This window comes from Melopsittacus undulatus, chromosome 1 (genome assembly GCF_012275295.1).
Source record: "Melopsittacus undulatus isolate bMelUnd1 chromosome 1, bMelUnd1.mat.Z, whole genome shotgun sequence".
In the NCBI taxonomy this organism is placed as follows: Eukaryota; Metazoa; Chordata; class Aves; order Psittaciformes; family Psittaculidae; genus Melopsittacus; species Melopsittacus undulatus.
The window spans coordinates 119890903-119902975 of record NC_047527.1 but is presented as its reverse complement, the minus strand read 5'-3'; the positions used below and the strand labels follow the sequence as shown (position 1 = coordinate 119902975).

General features: G+C 40.3%; 1 long non-coding RNA gene across 2 annotated transcripts in view; it reads right to left on the bottom strand.

Moving 5' to 3' along the window:
• Positions 1–12073, bottom strand: part of LOC115947160 (uncharacterized) — a 35881-nt gene that overhangs the window by 20875 nt on the left and 2933 nt on the right. The window lies entirely within an intron of this gene.

The following is a 12073-nucleotide window of genomic DNA, read 5'->3' as shown; positions in this document are numbered from 1 at the left end:
CAATTACTGCTAAAAAAGGCAGGAAAGAATCCTTTAGGGAAAAAGATCTTTCAACATTATTTTCTAGTGGCATTTGTGAAACAAATCCAAATAACACAAATCCATATCAACATGACATAAGTGGGCATCAGTGTACACCTGAGTATAGGACTAAAATGTAGTAATAAATCAGGGTTTTCCAAAAAAACTGGTATGGATTTAATTTCAAACTACCACAGATTTGTCAATACAGGATTGAAATTACATTCTACAAGGCCGAAACAGCTGTTTTGTTTTTGTTTTTGGTTTTGGGTTTTTTTTTTAGCTATCAGGAAGTTATGAGGTAAGTGACCACATGGCATGTAAAGGATTAGAGTGCCAAGCCCTTTGTCAGTTTTTTAAGAAGCATGTACATTGTCCTAACCATTTAATTCCTTTTTCCCTGATTATAGTCCTGGATCTCACATACAAAGATAATTTTATATGAGAAACAGAACACAAAAATCTACACAGGAACTGTGTATCTTCTATTTAGTACAAAAAAAAAAATCAGTATATGCAGTCTGATGATTTGGTATGGAATTTAAGATTAAATCCAACCTCTCTTCTGGCTAGTGTCAAACAGCAATAAATCCTGTAAACTGGCTATATTGTTTCAGTGATATCCAGTGGTAGGACAAGGGGCAATGGGTGTAAACTGGAGCATAGGAGGTTCCACGTTAACATCAGGAAGAACTTCTTTACTGTGAGTGACAGAGCACTGGAACAGATTGCCCAGGGGGGTTGTGGAGTCTCCTACGTTGGAGAAATTCAAGGCCGGCCTGGACAAGTTCCTGTGTGATGCACTCTAGGTTACCCTGCTCTTGCAGGGGGGTTGGACTAGATGATCTTTTGAGGTCCCTTCCAACCCTTGGGATTTTGTGATTCTGTGATAATAAACTAGTAGAATTTTCCACTATACCTGCAACATTTAGCTGGGACAGTTACTTTCCTTGCTGGCAGATGTTTTATGATCCATGTCATTCATTACACCACAGTTCTACTGCGTAGTGCTATTACTCGCTGCAGAAAATGCCACAAAATGCATTTGGAGGGAAGAAATCTGCCTGAGAATTCCCCGACAGCAAAGAGCAAGGTTTTCACTGCCATGGCTGCATCAAAAGGAGCATGACCAGCAGGTCAAAGGAGGTGATCCTGCCCCTCTACTCTGCTCTCGTGAGACCTCACTTGGAGTATTGTGTGCAGTTCTGGTGTCCTCAGCATAAAAAGGACATGGAACTGTTGGAACAAGTCCAGAGGAGGGCCACAAGGATGACCAGGGGACTGGAGCACCTCTTGTATGAAGACAGGCTGAGAAAGTTGGGGCTGTTCTGCCTGGAGAAGAGAAGGCTGCGTGGAGACCTCATAGCAGCCTGCCAGTATCTGAAGGGAGCTTATAAGGATGCTGGGGATGGACTCTTCTTTAGGGGCTGTAGTGATAGGACAAGTGGTAGTGGATTTAAATTTAAACAGGGGAAGTTTAGATTGGATATAAGGAAGAAATTCTTTACTGTAAGGGTGGTGAGGTACTGGAATGGGTTGCCCAGGGAGGCTGTGAATGCTCCATCCCTGGCAGTGTTCAAGGCCAGGTTGGATGAAGCCTTGGGTGATATGGTTTAGTGTGAGGTGTCCCTGTCCATGGCAAGGGGGTTGGAACTAGATGATCTTGAGGTCCTTTCCAACCCTAACTATTCTATGATTCTATGAGGAAAGCTTGGCAGTCTGCTCCCCCACTAGCACACATCCAGATAACCAGGGGATGCACAAATGTACCTTGTGTCCAGGCAACACTCCTGCCTCTGTCTAGTCTGCCCCTGCTCTAACCTAGTCCTCTGAAAAGATAGCTGCACTTAAGACCACACAAAGGCTGTGAAGTAACCTTAGGAAACAAAAAAATACCACCACTATACTTAACTCTTCTTTCTTCTGTGTTTGATTCAAACACTTCTGGACAGGAGCCAGTGAAAAGTCAGTGTTGACAGAAGAGAATGGTTTGTGGTCCACCACAGAGTGCTCCCTCTTCCCCATTTGAAATCTGACCTTCTTCCTCCCAGCGCATGCACTGAACCAGCCCAATGCCAAACTTGGACACAAAACTCCAGACTGGAAGCAATGCTCTCCCAAAAAGGTTAGAAAACTTCCTTTTGTCCTGATTTCCATGATATCTGTGTTCACTTTTTTATGTGTCAAATCAGGCTCCTCAGAAGAGATAAGCTGCAAAACTCAGTAAGACTTCAGCACCAATCTGTTTGTGAAGCTACAATTATGCAAGTTCTTTTTAATATTTCCTTTACACCTGAAAGGTTTTATATTGAACATGGCTTGGTTGACTGCAGTGTGCTGTACAACTGAGGAACTAGAGCTATCAGTTCTTAGACAACACAAACTAATCCAGAACATAGGAATCCATCTCCTCACCTGACTGGGAATACCATGACTCCTCTCCTTTGGGTCTCACCTCATAAAGTTGATGAGACCTGTGTCCAAGACTTCTTTGCTTGCTTCCACAGGGCAGAGCCCTACAGCCTAACAAGCATGGCATTGCCATTGCTAATAAGAGCCCACAACCTTTGTATGATGTCTGCAAAGCCTCAGAACTAGGCTATGTCAGGATGGCTTTGTTTGGGCTGTCTTGGCCTGCCTGTAGCTTTGCTTTAGCTAGCTGAGCTGTAACAGCAATTATTTACCTGCCATTAATAAATTATTGCCTAACTTAAGTTTTAGTTTAGCTTTGTAGGGTTGTGTATTATAAAGCCTATTGTTAAAATACTTTTGAGATTTCTGTATATAATAAATAGTAGAGGAGTTATTTTGTGTACAGGCACCTGTGACCTGAATTAAACTACCATAGAGGATTATAACAAGTAACGGATTATAGTAGAGGCTTTCTTAAGTATAAAATCAAAGGCTCCTGGGCTATAAAAAAATCACAGATGATCAATTACTGCTCATTAATCTCTTGGGAGGCCAGTAAAACTGGCTTTAGAGATAACAAAAGAAACAAAGAACAAATATTTAATGTACGCAATTAAAACATACTATACGTAGTATATGTAGATATAAAGTGGAATTGTGGACGTGCAGTACGTGCTAAGAAACATATAAAAATAGCCCCAGGCAGATCCTGGAGTAACATGGAAGAAATCCTCAGCAACACCATACTTCTTCCAGTGAAGAACTCGGGCACTAACAACTCATCGTAACCCTCTCCCCTACTTCTTGAAGACTGACAGCAGGGTGAGCATAACACCAGAGAAAGAAGTAGAGATGAGCAAATCAATGTATACAAGTATCATTTGCATTATGATTGGGAGTAAACTATAATAATTGGAAAATTTTGACTGTTATTTTTATCAATATGAAATTAATAATAACAACTCTTTGAATAGACTGCTAATATCTTAATTAATTCTTGGATTTATAAGTAAGATTTGGGGTTTTTCGCCCACATAATTTGCATAGTGCATTCTGTTTGGAGTATTTTGTACCTGTTAAGCTTAGTTTTAATTGCAGAGGCAACACAAAAATGCATTAAGAAAGTTGCCATTCCCAGAAGCATATGGTCCACATGATGACAAAAATGCCAACTGCATGAAACAGAAGCATGAGTTAGTACTAAGAGAAGCATATTATCTACAGGAGACAGATATTTCAGGGAGACAGTTCAGTTGTGCCTATTACTATGAAGAATAAATAAAGCTTTCTTGGTTTAGAGAAGATGAACACTTTTTATTCTGACAGCTCTGTTTTTCCATTAGTAGCTTCCCATGGCATTGCCATCATATTGTTGACAGAAATGTGGTTTTGTAAGTATTAATTTCTAGAGGGGGTGGCTCTGTCCCTTAGGCCATAATTTTTGTCACAATAGAAGCAGCTTTTCACATTGCTAAAATTAGTCTTTCAGTTGACTTTGCTAGCAGAAATATGACAAATGCTTCTATAATTTCTTATTAAGCAAATTTCATAGAGATATTTATTGCAAATTCCTGACATTCTTAAAAAAATGCAAAATACAGAATATTCCTCTGAGGTATATGCACACATTAAATAACTTCTCATAAAAAGAGCGGGAGCTAGATGAAAATGGTCAAGATGACAGTAGCTTTAGTGTAATACATGCCAGTGTATTTCCAGTTATATTACCAGCATCTCATACAGTCTACCTGAACCTTCCATGTGTTTGCTTTTTGATTTTCCTAAACAACAAAGTGGACTGGGAAATGGAACAGAGGGCAGAAGGACCAATAGAACTAGGTAGAAATAGCCCTCTTTTTTATATGCAGTCTCAGGGCTGCTGGCAGCACATTTTCAGAGCACACCTGCCTGTGAAGTACTGCTTGCAAAACCTGAAATTCCGCATCTTTATTTTTTCTGAGAGACCTCTCATTCCCTCTTGAGTTAGCTGTAAGCACTACATTCACAAAAAATAATTTTAATGTGGCTGGGATACAGTCTGAGAAAGGAACCAGAGAAAAGCTCACGGCTAGTAATAACATTAATTTTAAAATGTTGAAAGAACAAACATAGAACCTAGAAGAATGAGGAGCAGAGAGAGCATGGTCAGTGCTGTGAGGCTAATAAAAGGAAAGTTAGAAGGGAAGAGACTTTGAGAATAGAACCTTGATTGCTCTGCTAAGATCAGAAGCAAGGCCATTTGAAAGAATTATGTAATTTAATGATAGCTTGTAATCATTTCTGAAGAACTCAAACTTTTTCTTTCCAGTGGGTTAGGTGTTATTACTTTCTCTCTATAAAAAACTGAAGACAGGTCAAAAGGTTCTCAATTCACTTGAAGGTAGCTGAGGGCCAGCCTCGAAGCTAGCAAAGGTCCTAGCTCTAGGCTTTGAGAAAGAAGAGGGATGATGGGATATCTACCCGGGTCTGGTCACCCTCAGATCAATTCCAGCTTTGCACTCCCTCTCCAGGTGACAGCATTAGCACTAGCCAAAACTGCTGTGCACAAAACCCACTCTCCAGATAGCATTAGCAAGCACAGCCTGGTTTTGTTAAAGAACTGGTTTATGACCTTTCACTAATCTGAGCCACACCACTCAAATCCTGCTAAGTAAATGAGAGTACTCATGCAAACAAGTATCTAACCCAGTGAAAACAGTACCTTGCTTCGTTCAAATTTCTTCCACTTCTGCTTGGTGGCCAATCATAGTAATGATGGCCAGTGATATCATAAGCCCTCAAAAACCCTGAATAAAACTACTGAGGGGTCTCAGAGACCTGATAACACTACAGACATTTAAGTCCTCTGTGTCAGTGTCAGGCTGGCACCAGGAGTCATTTACTCACTTAAGTAGCCTATTGATCTTCATGTCCCATTCTTATTGCTCCCTGTCATAATGCAGGACAAATCCTTTTTTCTGCTTAATTGTAATATCATAAATGTATCACTGGACAAGAAGTCCTACACTTCTTAAGGTAGCACAACTACAAAGATATCAAAGTAATTTCTCTTAGGCTAAATATTAACTTTTATTTCTGCCCTTGTCTGCTGATTATTGCTCACATGATAATGAAGTTCCCGTTTTCAAAAGGAAAACAAAAAAGCGGGGAAACAAAAATGCATTCTGTATGTCTAATTGGCCTAGAAGAAAAATCATGCTTTTCAAGTCCTTCTTGCGGTGGATGATACTGAGAAATATCTACTAAGAAGTCCATGTCTGGAAAATTTATGTTTTACAAGTTACCAGGAAGGATTAAATCAGGACACAAATACCGTGCACATGCAGTTAGAGCTAGTTTGACAGAGGATTTAGGTCATGCAGAGCTCACAAGTAGCAATTTAAACTAATGCAGTAGTATTCACTGGAATAAGTGAAGTGCATGGACACGAAGAGATGGTGTGGCTCAACTGCTATGCACTAATTCCTTCACTCGCTATGACTTGGTCAATGCTACAGTATTTTTGCAGTAGGGTGATTTTATCAGCAGAAGGTCTGGTTATGCCAGTGGGTGACTACGTAGCTGCTGGAGTGAGGTGCTCAAAACACATATGAGGCTTTTTTATTCTTTTCAAGTCCAGCAAATTGACTGCTTGACCTCTCTACAATTTCAATGCTGTTGTTAAAATCAGGGTTAATATTTCTTCTTGGAGCTCATTTTTTTAATTAGCTAGACCATAGCTGTACAGATACTACACAAACAGGATGCAATAATCTGATACTCTTTATGCGGAAATTCAAAAGCTTATTTTTTCTCTCAAAAGCAAATCTAAATTTCAGGATATGGTTGCATCCTGAATGTGGAAAAAGAAAAAAAAATGTTGTTTTCAAGAGTGAAAATTTTTAAATATTTTCAGTAAAAAGATCTACAAATTTTGCAGGTATAAACCTCCAGATGAGATACTCAGCTTTCCAGAACATATCAAACACCTCTCATTAACCTTCTCTAACTATGACAGTTCAGAATCACGGAATGAAAGCCAGTCCAATTAGAAGTACTAAGCAAGGAAAAAATCATCATCCCTGACTTCTAAATGTTCACAAATACATTTTTAAGAGCAAGTACTAGGTATACTGGAATGACTTCTCAGACACACATAGCTTGTAGAGCATTCAAAGTAACCTAGATTTCAGGCCAAAGGCATTACAGTCTATATATAAATATTTCTTAAATCAGCTTTTCCTTTCCCCATTTTGAAATTGTATTGGAGATGAACACACGATGTAAAATAGGGCATTCATTCCTGTGAATTTCAGAGTATGCTATCTCCAGTTGCAGAGGAGGACACTCTATAGAAATGAAGCACCCCCCATATGACAACATATGGACATGGAAACATGGAAAAACTACACCCTTCCAACCCTAGGAAGGATCAGTCAGAATCTCAGAATCTAGGCTTTGCTTTGGGCCATTGGCTGAAAAGTTTTTATGTGTTTTGCAGTCTGTTGTGGTTTTTTTCCCACTGTACCAGGATGGTCTTCCTGGAATATTTCGGTTGCAAGTGTTTTTCTTTCCATGTCCCACAAAATCACAGTATCGTTAATCTGTGAAATTCTAGGAAATTAAAGTCCTGCATATCACTCCACAGGAGACAGTTACTGTATCTAAGATGTCAGAGGGTGTTTCAGCCTCCTAGTAGGCACTGAGCAGAGTATGTTCCCAAAAATTAAGTGAGCAGTAGTGTGACATTTGTTGTAATTTAAGGAAAGACTAATTGGAAATGATGCAACAATCTTGAATATAGCAGGAACCCAGAGTAGCCTTTACAAACGCATGCACAAGAGCTATCTCTGGTCACAGGGTATCTTTATCTGCTGAAAGAGCAAGGAAGGGTAATACTAAATGTCATTGTCATCTCAGAAATGGAAGTGTCATTCTGTGAATAGATGACAAACACCACCTCAACAAAATCACCTTTATTTAGCATAGAAAACATATTCCAACTGCATGTGTCTTTGGTGACCTTAACCTCCACTTAAAAACCAAGATTGCATGTAGTCAAAAAATACAGACACTATTATAAGAGGTCCTTTTAGGATCATCTTTACTGATCTTCTTATGAGTGTTGAAGACTAACGAGACACAATGAAAACCTGAGACGTCTCATGCATAAGTTTCTGAATGCAGTTCCTTTGCAAATAGGTAACTTGATAGGCAAGAATTCTTTGGCCTAGCCAGGAACAGAAAATGGAAAAATGCTTCAGTCATCACAGAATACAGGACAAAGCTTATTTTTCAATCATGCTACTGCATGCCCTGTTTTCAGGTAGAAATCTGTTCTATTCTGGCATCACTGAGGTTTGGGTTACACACAACTTAGTGTGCTTGATGGTGTTTCATGTTCTCTAATTTATAAATCCTGAAAGATGATTTCCATCTTGAATACCTTTGCAATTATGGACCTCAGAATAAGCAGCTAGCACAACATCTGATTTATTATGTTCTCTAGTCTGTGAAGGCTGTATGTAACACAGGAGTCTTGACAATGCTATAGCCAGAACTTTTGTTTCAGATGCTAAACCTCTAAGGCACGATCCCAAGACTATACATTCCCTGCCAAGGAAAAGATAAAAACAAGTATATTTCAAACAATGGTATTGCAGAGAGTTATAGATGTTTATCACCAGCCTTGAGATTGCATTTATCAGTAAGTTTCCATCAGCCTTTGAGGTGCCCCATGGTGTCCCTGTGGGCATGCTGGCTCCCTCTAAGGCACCAGGACTGTTTCTTTCAGGGGCAGCAAACCTATTTGTGTGTCCTTGGACACTGTGTTCTTAGTTTGTGTTTGCAGTCAGATGGAGAGTTTGTAGCACAAAGTGGCAGGCTCTGTGCCTCTTTTCTTCTCTTTCCCTTCTGGGTTGGTTTTATTTAGTGTTTTCATCTCTTCTTCCACAATTATCTGAGCCTGGGGAAACCACCTCCTACAAGCAACATGTAGCTTTGTAACACCATTGCTCTTTTTCTTACTAAGAAAAGGAGCACAGGGAAGTGATGATAGGAGACAACAAATGGGGACAAAAAAAAAAAAAGATGAAGTGTGAGAGATGAAAGCTCAAAACTGAATGACAAGGACCCAAAAAAGGGACACAGAGCAGAGCACACCATTCCCAGCAGGCTGCTGGGGGTTGTGGGGACTGCTGGCCATCTAGGAATGGTAGGCAAGCCCCGTGGTAACAGCGACCCCTTTCTGGTGATAGATGAACAGAATGGTCAGAGCCAGAAGTCAGCAAGCAGGTCCTGTGATTTATTGGACCTTTATATGAGTGAGGGAAAAATTGAGAGGTGAGAGGAAGAGGGGAGCAGAAGCTATGAGAAGTACTGGGGGAGCCAGAGGAGGGATCACAGGGAATTGCCACCTGCACATGGAGGTAGAGGCTGTGCAGGAAGGATGGTAAGGAGCTCCTGTCTTCTGGTGGCTGCTGGTGTCCTGGTTGATTCCCATCCCAGGCCTGGAGGAGGTTCTGAGAGAAAACCAGTAGCCCAGAGAAATCTCCCTGAGGCAGATTATTGCAGGGGACAGTAAAGGGTTGCATTCACAGCAAAGACCTTCCTGGTGATGGAGCATGTTGTCACTCCCCACAACAGACTGCTGCTCCAGGAGGAGTGTCTGCAGGAGGGACTGCCTGGAAGAGGGAGGTTTGGACCTTGCTGTGTGTGTAGACCACCAGCTCGGCCCTTCTTCTTCCATGGCCAGGATGACCTGGATGCCAGCCCTGGACCTATGCCACCCAGCCATAAGCAGCCCCATACTCCTCTCCCAAGCCTGGCTGGGGTCAGAGCAGATTGCTGCTGCTGCTACAGCCAGGACCACAGCAAGGACAGGACTAACAGGATGATTACAAGTGCCTTGCCTGAAGGGCAAAGATGGAGCAGTCCTGTGACTGCTCTAACACACTGGCCTTGGGGCTCATTCTGTGCAGAGGCCAGCTTTCCTGCCTCAGCATAACACAGCCTGTGAAGCACCCAGGACTCCAGAGGACTGTGAGTGCAGTTCACCTGCCTTTGTATTTCTTTGTATTTCTGTATGGTATTTTGATTAATTTTTCCATTGTTTTGTTGGGCTGAACAAGAGGTACTGGACAAAACCTCTCTAAAAGCCTAATTTCCTACTTAAGTTTGTGTTTGCTGAATGGTTACCTATTCCCAGGTACACTAGGTCCACAGAAATAAATCTGACACACAGTATGGACTTCTGGAGTCATCTTCTCACGGGAAAATAGTAATAGATAGGAGGACTGTCTAAGGCAAAGGAGAATAATGCTTTGGAATACAAACACACAGGAAGCACAAATAAGCACATCCTCTCACAATTCAGGTTTTTCCTGCTTTTCTGTAAACTCTTCCACTAGACATGCCCTTCAACATGGCCACACTACATATAATGTGCCTTATTTTCTTTCTAAATGCAACTGCTCAGCTGAGACTCAAGTACAAGATGTCTCTGGCCTTTTGTTTACACATAGGAAACCTGAAATTACACACACATATGCTCTGGAAGATCTTTCCCAATAGTACTGTCAAGCTTACCACTCTCATATTTTCAGGCTAAATTTGATTTTTCATTCGTGATACAAATTGTTATCTGAACCACCTCAGCCTCAGTAGCTATTGTTGCAATAAGAGTGAGGTAGAAATATCTCTCTGGATTTGGCTCCATTGTCTAATGCTCTGGAAATCTTGCCTGCAATTTCAAGGTTATAGTGAAGCTGCAAGTCACAGTTCATAACCGAAAAATAATGAAAAATAACCACTGGCCAGGGTCTGTTTGGTAATTTCTTATGATTTATAATCAGTTTCAAATAGCCTTGGCCTTCAGTAAATAAAAATGTATGGGTTTGTTTATTTCTATGACTAAGATTAAATCTTCTTCTGAGAACACCTAAGTTTTTTTAACTCATAAACTACTGTGATCATTTGTTTTTTTCCACACTGTTTAAAAGGACTACATCAACATACACCCCAAAAGCCCCCACAGATGTTTTACTCTCATGTCTTAAATGTCTTATTAATTCCTTTTGTTTCTTAATTTTACATTGAGATCATTGTGATGGCACTCTCAAGAAGCTACATTAGGTACATGTTTCTTTTTATAATTCAGCACCCAAATATTATTGGAGAACACAAATTGCTGGATATTTTCTGGTGATTTACTTGGGGGTTGTGCTCACTTTTCTTCAAGTATGTTATTATTTGTGCTACATGGCATTTACAGTGTTGTTTGTCCAGCTGCAGCCCAGAAGCACAGTTTCTTTTCATGGCTGCTCCGAGCCAGTGTTTTTCATCACTTCTAAATGTCATCTGTGTAAATCTTACTAACCTGAGAGGCATGAAAAATTTATCACTTTTTTCCTCAGGTGCCAAACGCAGCCCAAATAGACATCTGAGAAAAAAGTGCAGCTCACAAAGGTTTCATAGAATCATAGAAAAGTTTCATCTAAGTTCAAAAAATCTCTTTTTCCTAATATGAACATCCACCAGGAGCCCAACGATGTACTAGGGACAGAGAAGTATTTGCCACTGACTGTATCTCCCCTTAGAAGAGTAACAGACCTTTTTTGTTCCTTTAGGTCTATCTTTGGACAAAGAAACAGTTTCATCCATCTTTTCTATAAGTACAATACAAGAACTACTCTGTCAGTTCCACCAGTCATCCCAAAGCAATAACTGTACACAGATTCTCCTTAAAGCACAGCCTTACAGTGTGAAGGGGTCACATAGGTTTGAGAACTGGACAATTCAACCCTTTCCTGCTTTTTTTTTTTTATATTCATAAGGTACTAAGCCATTGGGAAATGGCTTCAAATTATTTCTCAGATCTTTGCCCATGTTCTTACACAGGACCACCTTGCTTAGATCACCTTGATGCTCCCAAGGGCATAGCACTTGACTCTTTTTTCCATTACGAATTTGTACACTTATTTCTCACACATCTGTAGTTTTAGCCTTATCATTTTAAGCTCTGAGAGTCAACTGCCTTCCTTTCCACTCTCTGTAGGTTTTAATTTAAGTGTTATAACACTATTTTGGTGGCATGTTAGTTGATAGCTCAGGTGAAAACAAATACTGCACTGTTTAACCCCAGACATGTCCAATGCCTTGGTGCCCTTTGCTCCACCAGTAAGACATTCTAAGCAAAGTCATTAGCTTTGCCAGTGCCATGTGCACCTTGCTGAATTCCACTGTCTTCCTAAGTGATGTCACCTTTTTCAACTCCTGGATCATTTCCAGTGGTTCAAGCATCACATTGGCTTGTGCTTTTTGTAACAGTGCACAAGTGACATGAGCTGTTACTGTCCTAAATATCAAACTCAATCTGACCTCTTCTCTAGAACTCAAGCTCTCAGAAATAGTTTCTTCAGCCTTAGCACAGTCACAGATTGCTCTGAATGGAACTACTGTCATTTCTTTCTTTTTTTTTTTTTAGAGATCAGCTTTATGTTTTAAGTTCTCTTTTCCCCTTTTAGTGTATTTTCCTACTTTTTCCAGTAAGTCTCCCAAAGGCAAGCTGACGTAAAAAATCTTTTTCTTCTGCTTTCTTCTTTTTTACTGGCAGACATTGCTTGCAAATCTAGAGTGCAATACTATTTAAATCCCTTTCAAT